This window comes from Chrysochloris asiatica, unplaced genomic scaffold, assembly GCF_000296735.1.
Source record: "Chrysochloris asiatica unplaced genomic scaffold, ChrAsi1.0 scaffold00037, whole genome shotgun sequence".
In the NCBI taxonomy this organism is placed as follows: Eukaryota; Metazoa; Chordata; class Mammalia; order Afrosoricida; family Chrysochloridae; genus Chrysochloris; species Chrysochloris asiatica.
Window position 1 is genome coordinate 953,572 of NW_006408555.1, and position 9,472 is coordinate 963,043.

Genomic DNA, 9,472 nt, shown 5'->3' on the forward strand with positions numbered 1-9,472 from the left:
CATCATCACCATCATCATCATCACCATCATCATCAACATCATCATCATCACCATCATCATCATCATCACCATCATCATCATCATCATCATCACCATCATCATCACCATCATCAGAACTCGCATCATCACCACCACTATCATCGTGATCAGAACCATCATCATCACAACTACCACCATCATGATTAGAACCTTCATCATCACCACCACCCTCCTGCTCATCAGAGCCATCAGCAATATCATCACACAGCACCATTATCACATCCCCATCCTCACCGCCATCACCATCACCACCAGAATCCCCATTGCCTGCCATCATTTTAACCATGAACACAGGCATCATGATGGTTGCTGTGGATACCCAGTTTAGGCTGAAGTCACATTCCACCCCTCCCTAGTCGCATCCCCTCGGCCCGGCTTCCAGCCAGTCTAAGAACTCAATCCAGGCAGAGTATCTATCAGGGCTGGAAACAGCTTTCCAACTGCTTTATCCTGGCTCCACCTGCATGTAATGATAAGAACAATTACAATAAAAATGGCAGCAGCAGTAGCAATGAGAGGTGAGCAGCACTTTGCAGTTTCCAGAGCCGTTCCAGGAAACAGACGCAGTCTTGCGCAGGCCCTAGCCCCATGATTGGATGCCTTGACTGTCCAGCCTCAAAGCGACCCCACTCAGTAGTCACCATCCAAACTGTCCATTGTGGGTGAAGAAGCAGAGAGTGGCAGGCCCCAGGGCTGGTATGCCAGGAAGCTGGCTCCGCACCCGACCTCCTCCTCAGCCAGCCACTCTTCCTTTCCCATGGCCCTGACAGGAATAAGGGGTGAATGGTGGACTGCAGGCTCAGTCTCCCTTGGGCGTGCAGAGAGCTTCACCTGTGGCCTCTGGGGAGCTTTCCTGGGATCTGTTAATACACGAGGTCCGTGGCCAAGTCTGGGGAGCTCTCACCTTTCACAAACACACAGAGTCTGAGCCAGGATCGATCTGCACTTGGCTGTGTTTCTGCCAGACAACCTTAGGATCCGCTATGGGACAGGAAGAGAGCAGAATGTGGTCTGCTGTTTCACAGGCGAGGGTGTCCTTCCTGTAGTGAATGGGGTGCTCTCACATGGAGCCAGAAGCACTTGGTTTCTGAGGATTTCAGGGTGGGGAGGGGCTAGCTTTGTTCACTTTCACAGTAGCCTGGTCCCATAGGAGCTCTGTGAGGTACAGAAATCCGGGTAGTGCTGTAAGATAGGCACTGGATTACTAATGGCAAGGTCGGCCATTCAAACCCGCCAGAGCCTCCACAGGAGAAACATGAAGCTTTGTGCTCCTGTAGAGACTGACAGCTTGGAACCCCAATCCAGGGTCACTGTGAGTCGAAACGGACACGATGGCAGTGGCTCTGGGATTTGGAGTTTGAGTTCTGGATGTTATCAGTTCTCACTGCTTTGGCTGTAATTCATGGTGACATAATTTACAACAGAACCAAACACTGCCCGGTCCTGCACCATCCTAACAGTCACTGGGGTGCTAGGGTCCTTTGTTGTGGTCACTGTGCATTTTGAATGCCTTCCAACCAAGGGAGCTCATCTTCCAGCATTCTCTCCAACAACGTTGTGGCTCATTGTCTTAGGTAGCTAATACTGCCATGACAGAAATGCCACAAGTGGAGGGCGTGTAAGGTGTAAAATCAGGAACGGTGACATCAGCATGGTAGCCTTTCAGCACACTTACTTTATTCTGTCTGTATGCCGAGCAAACAATCTGAGAAGCTGGACTATGTGAAGAAGAACACAGCATCAGGATTGGAGGAAGAATCAGTAACAACCTATTATATGCAGATGACACAAGTTTGCTTGCTGGACATGAAGAGGACTTGGGACACTTACTGATGAAGATCAGAGATTACATGGCCTTCAATATGGGTCACACCACAACATAAAACAAAACATCCTCACAACTGGACCAATAGTCAGCATCATGATAAACAAAGAAAATAGTGTCAAGATGTCATTTTACTGGGATGGACAATCAGTACTCATGGAAGCAGCAGTCAAGAAATCAAAAGATCTATTTATTGTGTGGACAGATGTGTGAAAGATCGCTTTAAAGTGTTAAAAAGCAAAAGGTGTCACTTTGAGGCTTAAAGTGCACTGACCAAACCAAGGTATTTTCAATAATCCCTTATGCGTGCAATAGCTAGAATAAGAAAAATTGAAGAATTGACTCATTTGGATTCTGGTGTTGGTGAAGACGATTGAATGTACTTGTCACACCACAGACTTCTAGAAGAACAACCAGAGTGCTCCTTAGAAGTGAGGAGGGGGACACTTTGTCTCCTGCACTTTGGACCTGTCACTAGGAGAGACCACTCGCTACAGAAGGACATCTGTCAGTTTGTCCTGTTGTGGTGACTTGCATGTTGCTGTGATACCGGGAGCTATGGCACCAGGATTTGAAATACTAGGAGGGTCACCCATGGTGGACAGGTTTCAGCTGAGCATCCCGACGAAGACAGACTGGGAAGAAGGAGAGGCAGACGGCTTGTGAATGGTTAACCATTGAAGACCTTAAGAATGGCAGCAAACCATTGTCAGAGATAGTGCTAAAAGATAAGCCCCTCAGGCTGGAAGGCACATAAAAAATGACCAGGGAAGAGTGGTCTCCTCAAAGTAGAGATGATCTGATGATGCAAATGCAGTAAATCCGTCAGCTCCTTCACTTGCTGATGGTTTACAACTCAAAATGAAGAGAAACAGCTGTAAACATCCATTAATAATTGGAACATGGTATGTACGAAGTATGAATCTAAGAAAACTGGAAGTTGTCAAAAATGAAATGATAAACATCCTAGGCATTGTTGTGGTTAAGTTCCGTTAAGTCAGTTCTGACTCAGCGACCCACGGGGTTGTTGAGCAACAGCCGGTGAGTTTGAACCACTGACCTTGTGGTTCAAGCCAGCCTTGTGGTCCAGTGCTGATCCGACAGTACCCCACCAGGACACCAGACATCAGTGAGCTGAAATGGACTGGAACTGGCCATTTTGAATCAGACAATTGTAGTTTACTGTGCCGCGAGCAACAAATTCTAGAGGAATGGCGTTGCATTCAGAGTCAAGAAAAACATTTCAAGAGCTATCTTGAAGTACAATGCTGTGATAGGATAATAGCCAAACACCTACAAAGAAGATGAAATAATACCATTATTACTCAGATCTATGCACCAACCACTAAAACCAGTGAGGATGAAATTGAAGAATTCTACCAACTTCAACTTCTTCAGTCTGAAATTGATCAAACGTGCAATCAAGATGTATTGATCATTACTGGTGATTGGAATACAAAGGTTGGAAACAGAGGAAGGATCAGTAGTTGAAATATGATCTTCGTGATAGCAATGATGCTGGAGATCACGTGATGGAATTCTTCAGGGCTCCTGGTGTGGCGCTGTAGGATCAGCACTGGACTGAGAACCACAAGGTCATCAGTTCAAATCCACCAGCTGCTCCTCGGAAACCCTATACAAGGTTGCTATGAGTCAGAATCGACTCAATGACACTAAGAGCAACAACTTATTTGGAGTCTGAGTATGACACTGTAGGATAAGTACCAGACGGCTAACCGTGAGGTTGGTGGTTGACACCCACCAGTCACTCCTCAGAAATCTATATAGGGTCGCTATGCATTGAAACTGACTCCATTGCACTCAACAACAACAATGATATATTTATTACAAATACCTTTTTAAAACAACAGAAAAAGCAACTATACGCACAGACCTCACCAGATGGAACACAAAGGAATCAAATTGACTACATCTGTGGAAAGAGATGGTGGAAAAGTTCAATATCATCAGCTAAAACAAGGCCAGAGGTAGAGTGAAACAGACCTTTAATTGCTCATGTGCAAATTCAGACAGAAGCTGAAGAAAATGAAAACAAGTTCCTGAGAGCCAAAATACTATGCTGAATATATCTCAACTGAATTTAGAGACCATCTCAAGAACAGATTTTATGTATTGGACCAGAGACCAGAAGAGTTGTGGGACGACATTAAGACTATCATATGGGAAGAAAGTAAAAGATAATTTAAATGACAGGAAAGAAAGAAAACACTAAAATGGATGTCAGAAGAGACTCTGAAACTTACTGTTCAGCATAGAAAAGCTAAACTGAATGGAAAACATGAGGAAGTAAAACAGCTGAACAGAAATTCTCATAGGGCAGGGCAAGGAGAAAAAGAGAAGTATAATGAAATATGCAAAGACCTGGAGTTAGAAAAACCAAAGGGAAGAAGAACACACTCAGCATTTCTCTAGCTGAAAGAACTGAAGAAAAATTCAAGTCTCAACCTGAAATGTTGAAGGATTTTATGAGCAAAACATTGAATGATGCAGAAAGCATCAAAAGAAGATCAAAGGAATATGGAGTCATTGTAACAAGAAGAAACGGTCCATTTTCAACCATTTCAAGAGGGAGCGTATGATCAAGAACCGATGGTGTCGAAAGAAGAGGTCCAACCTGCGCTGAAGGCATTAGCAAAAAACACGGCTCCGGGAAGTGACAGGATACAAACTGAGATCTTTCAACAGACTGATGCAGAACTAGAGGCACTCACTCATGTATGCCAAGAAGACAGCTACCTGGCCATCTCATTGGAAGAAATCCATATATGTGCCTGTTCCAAGGAGAGGTGACAAAGTAGAATGTAGAAATCAACGAACAATATCATTTATCACATGTAAGTAAAATTTTGCTGATGATAATTTAAAAATGGTGGCAACGGTACATTAACTGGGAACTGCCAGAAGTTTAAACTGGATTCAGAAGAAGACGTCGAAGCAGGGATACCACTGCCGATGTCAGATGGCTATTGGCTAAAAGTGTAAGGACCTAACTGATTTTACCTGATTTTGCCTACCTAGAGACTGCTTGACTAAACTCTAGTCAGGCTCAGGAAAGCATTTTAAATAGACAAGGCCTCAGTTTTTAGTTCCCTCCAGAGACAAGGTCAATCTCCATTCTGTACATTAGCCTGAACATGTCCTCTAGCTCCAAGAAAATGATATATGTATAAATAGCCAGGCAGCTCAAGGCCAGAGGCCAGATGTTTTCCTTTACCCTAGCCTAAGAACAAAGACCACCAGTCCTGACCAATTAAACTGTAACATCTCATAGTTTGCCAATTGTTAACCAATCCAAAGATTGTAAAGCTGAGAAACCTGAGCTGTTTGAAAACTCTATAAAAACCCTGCAGACAATGAATTTGGGGCTCTTTCCCTATTCCGCTGCATCGGATAAGGTTAGAGACCTGGCTCGAGCTTGAATAAACTACCCTTATGTATTTACATCGGTACCCGGCTCCTGGGTGGTCTTTGGGGACCCTGAATTCTGGGCATAACAAAAGCAGAGAAAAATGTTTACTTGTCCTTTATTGACTACGCAAAGGCTTTAAACTGTGTGGACCATGACAAACTATGGATCACATGGCAAAGAATATATATTTCAGAACACTTACTTGTGCTCGTGAGGTACTTGTACCAAGAAGCAGTTGTTCCAACAGAACAAGGGGATACTGAGTGGTTGAAAGTACTGAAAGTTCTTCTCCAAGAGCGAGTGTGTTGGTGACACTTACTATGGTGAGAGCAGGGGTGGCTCGGTGTGCTGTGGAGATGGTGACAGGTGGTCAGAGACGTTCACGAAGTAGAACCGACAGCCCTCAGCGCTGGCTGTACTTGGGAATAACGGAGAAGGTGGTACAGGCCAACTCTTCGATCTCTGGCCTGGTAGATGGAAGTGTCATTAACAGAGACGGTCTGGAGAGGCAGCAAGTTTAGGAAGAGGATGGTATGCGCAGTGTTTGGATGGGTGCATTTAATGCACCTGTGTGACACCCAAAGGGGCCTTGAGCTTGAAATTCTAGTCCGGCTTGAAGGTGGAGGTCAACATAGAGATGAAAATGCAGTGGATGTGAAGTGTTGAAGAGATCCTGGTACAATCCCCCATCAGGAGACCCACCATGTGAGGGGACCAGAGAGGCTGATGGAACAGGCAGACACAGGACCACGTACCTTAGAGACCACTGCTAAGGAAAGGAGGACTTCAGCTTCGGAACAAGATGGGGTAACAGGGACCATTTACTCTCCTTCATGAGACAAGCAAAAAACCCCGATAGAATATAAAACACAATGGTTTTCAAAGACATTTGACCATGAAGAAGAGTGATCCCAGAGAGAGAGAATAAGTGAGACCTCTTGGCCAGGTCTCAGCCCTGACCTCCCATCAGTTTTCTCATGACAAGTTCCAAGCTGGTGTCGTGCGGTCCCTAGTGGAAACGGCTTGTGCCCTACGCAGTCCCCTGCAGACCAGGACAGGTTCAGTTGTATCTACCCTGTTTATTTAAATAGCAAGAAGACCACCATGGAGGAGAGCTGTATCCCCATAAATTAGGCTGTTGAAAAATCCTACAGCTACAGAGATTCAAAATGTATGCTTAGCATTTGGAATTAATGCATTTCTTGAGAAAAATAAAATGTACTCTAGAAAATGGAACTGTGACGTTCAATACAGAGACAGAGTCCAGCTCCAGCTCAAAGAGGAGGATGTCAGCCTCTGTCTTGTATGGTTTCGATCACGTACATCAGTAATGTGTGCAGTGGAAATGATACCTAAATTAAAAACAAGGGCACAAAAAGCAGGTGGTGGTGACCAAAATCTTCAACAAGGAAAGGGAAGTCTAAAAGGAAAAGGGAAGGAGAAGAAGTGACCATGAGCGGTGGCCTCCATTTTCTATCTGAGAGAAATAATTAAGAAGCTTTTTGTCTGAAACTTTAATTATGAACTTCTGTGACTCCCAGATTCACCATACAAGTTGACAATGAAATAAAACAAATTAACATCAGTGGAAGAACAAAGCGGATGGGAAAACAATCAGGCAGATTTGCATGAGCTAAGTGGGACAGAGGTAAATAATGATGTATGCACAACCCTGGAACAACAGGGCTCTTGGATACAGAGATTGAGACATGGTTGGAATGGGGAAAAGGGGGGAAGCAATGTTAAGATGCTTGGCTGTCTTTTGAATCTTGGTTTCCCTGGCATACCATTTGAGGGGAGGAATAGCCAGAAATATCACCATAGAAAGCTTGTAAGTCTGTCTTCTACCTATAACTGATTGGAATACCTAAAATGGGGCTACTGTGCCCTGTGGAGCATCTGTGTTACATCAGACCATAGGTGGAATCCTGAACCGCATCCAGAATCTTCTGAGGTGAAAAATTTGCACTTGAAAGGACAGGCAGACCAGCCTGGAGCTGCTAGAAGAACAGAGGATCCTTCTTGAAAGAAAGACTGACAGGAAAAATACAAAACAATAACAGTAGTTTGACTGTTACTACAAGGACAAGCAAGTTACTCGTCCAGGAGACATCAAGGCAAGTGGTCAGGTCCCTCAGGGAAAACCCCCTTCCAAGACTAAGACTCAATGGGAATACATGCTCTGATTGGTGACCATGCTCGTCACCGATAAGGGGAAGTGAGGGAAAAACAACAAGGAAGCGGTGAGCTAAGCCCTACAATGTTCAATAGACTCCTGTGAACCTGGGTGGAGAGCTGGTCGGCCAGCAGTGTGGCAAGACCTAGGGACTCTTGGGCCCAGAGTCAGTGACATAGTCACAGAGGACTAGAGTGGAGAGTGAAGCGTCCAGCTGATAAGAAGAGAGGGCATATGCATAAGAACACACACACTTGCAGATAATACCCACTTGACCTGGATGATCAGAGCTCAACTGGAAGAAGAAAAAAGAGTCATCTGATGAACTTGACCTACACCTATGGATGCAGTAGCTCAAGAGAGGGAACAAATCCTTAAAGCAAGAATCATTCCCACCCCATTCATACACAGAGTAGACAGGGATGGGCAACTTGGACATTGGCTACCCAAAATGAGGGGGCTACAAAGGCTAGAAGTGACTGGCTTACAAGCTTTCAAGAGGGACCCTAGATCCAGAGGGTACGGAGGAAGGTAGAATCTCCACTGAGTAGTATCCAATCTGTCTAGGTGGGACAGATGGAAGGAGATGGGGATAGGTCCCTTGTGGTACAATGGTGAATAATCGTTATCAGGACTGAGTGTGAGGGTTGGAAATGTAAAGGTGGATGTTTTGTAGCAAAAGGAGGAGAGTGATTGACTTTTCAGTCTAGCAGCGGAGGTCCCTGGGGCCATCAAGGGAGAAGAGCGGAGAGCGGGACCCTACCCAGAGAAGCAGTGATGCCTGAGATGGAGGCAGAGACGATGACATGGAGAGATGGAGCAGCTGGAGACTTAAGACCCAGAGAGGGAGAGGGACTGTGTGCTGACAACCGGGGTGCAGGCTTGTAGTGTATAACATTTGGTTGGTTGATCATGCATGAAGGGGATTACAACCATGGCAATGAAACAATATACAGTAGGTTGAATGTAAAACTAATGTTCTCCCATGTAAACTATCACATAATTCACAATAAAACATTTTTTTAAAAAAAGGTCTTGTGAAGCAGATTTCCCTAATGCAATATGTCGTTTGATTTCTTGACTGCTGTTCCCATGAGTGTTGACAGTTGATCCAATAAGAATGAAGTCCTTGACAACTTCAATCTTTTCTCCTTTGATAAGAATGTTTATTGATCCAGTGGTGAGGATTTTGGTTTTCTTTACATTGAGATGCAATCCATACCAAAGGCTGTGCTCTTTGATCTTCATCAGCAAATGTTTTAAGTCCTCTTCAGTTTCAGCAAGCAAAGTTGTATCATCTGCATATCGCAGGTTGTTAATGAGTCTTCCTCCAATCCTGATGCCTTGTTTTTCTTCACAGAACCCAACTTCTCAGATTATTTGCTCAGTATACAGGTTGAATAAGTATGGTGAAAGAATACAACCTTGTCACACACCTGTTTAAATTTTAAACCATTCAGTGTTCCCATGTTCTGTTCAAACAACTGCGTCTTAGTCCAGGTACAGATACCTCATGAGCAGAATTAAGTGTTCCCAAATACTCACACTTCGCAATGTTGATCCACACAATCGAAAGCCTCTGCGTAGTCAATAAAGCACAGGTAAACATCCTTCTGATATTCTCTGCTTTCAGCCAAGATCCATCGGACATCAGCAATGATATCCCTCATTCTACGGCCTCTTTTGAATCCGGCTTGAACCTCTGGAAATTCTCTGTCAATGTATGATTGTAGCCATTTCTGTATTACCTTTAGCAAAACTTTGCTCGCATGGGAAATCAAAGAGATTGTCTGATGATTTCTGCATTCCATTGGGTCACCTCTGTTTAGAATGAGCACAAGTATGGATCTCTTCCAATCAGTCGACCAGATAGTTGTCTTCCAAATTTCTTGGCAGAGATGAGTGAGTGCCTCCAGTGCCACCTCACTTTCTTGAAAGATTTCAATTTTTATTCCATCAATTCCTGGTGCCTTGTTCTTTGCCAATTCCTTCAGTGCACCTT

The 9,472-nt window shown here is 44.4% G+C and overlaps 1 pseudogene; it reads left to right on the plus strand.

Moving 5' to 3' along the window:
- The window catches only part of LOC102825071, an 8,991-nt pseudogene extending 2,247 nt beyond the window's left edge, over positions 1-6,744 (plus strand).
- Positions 6,745-9,472: the final 2,728 nt, after the last annotated feature.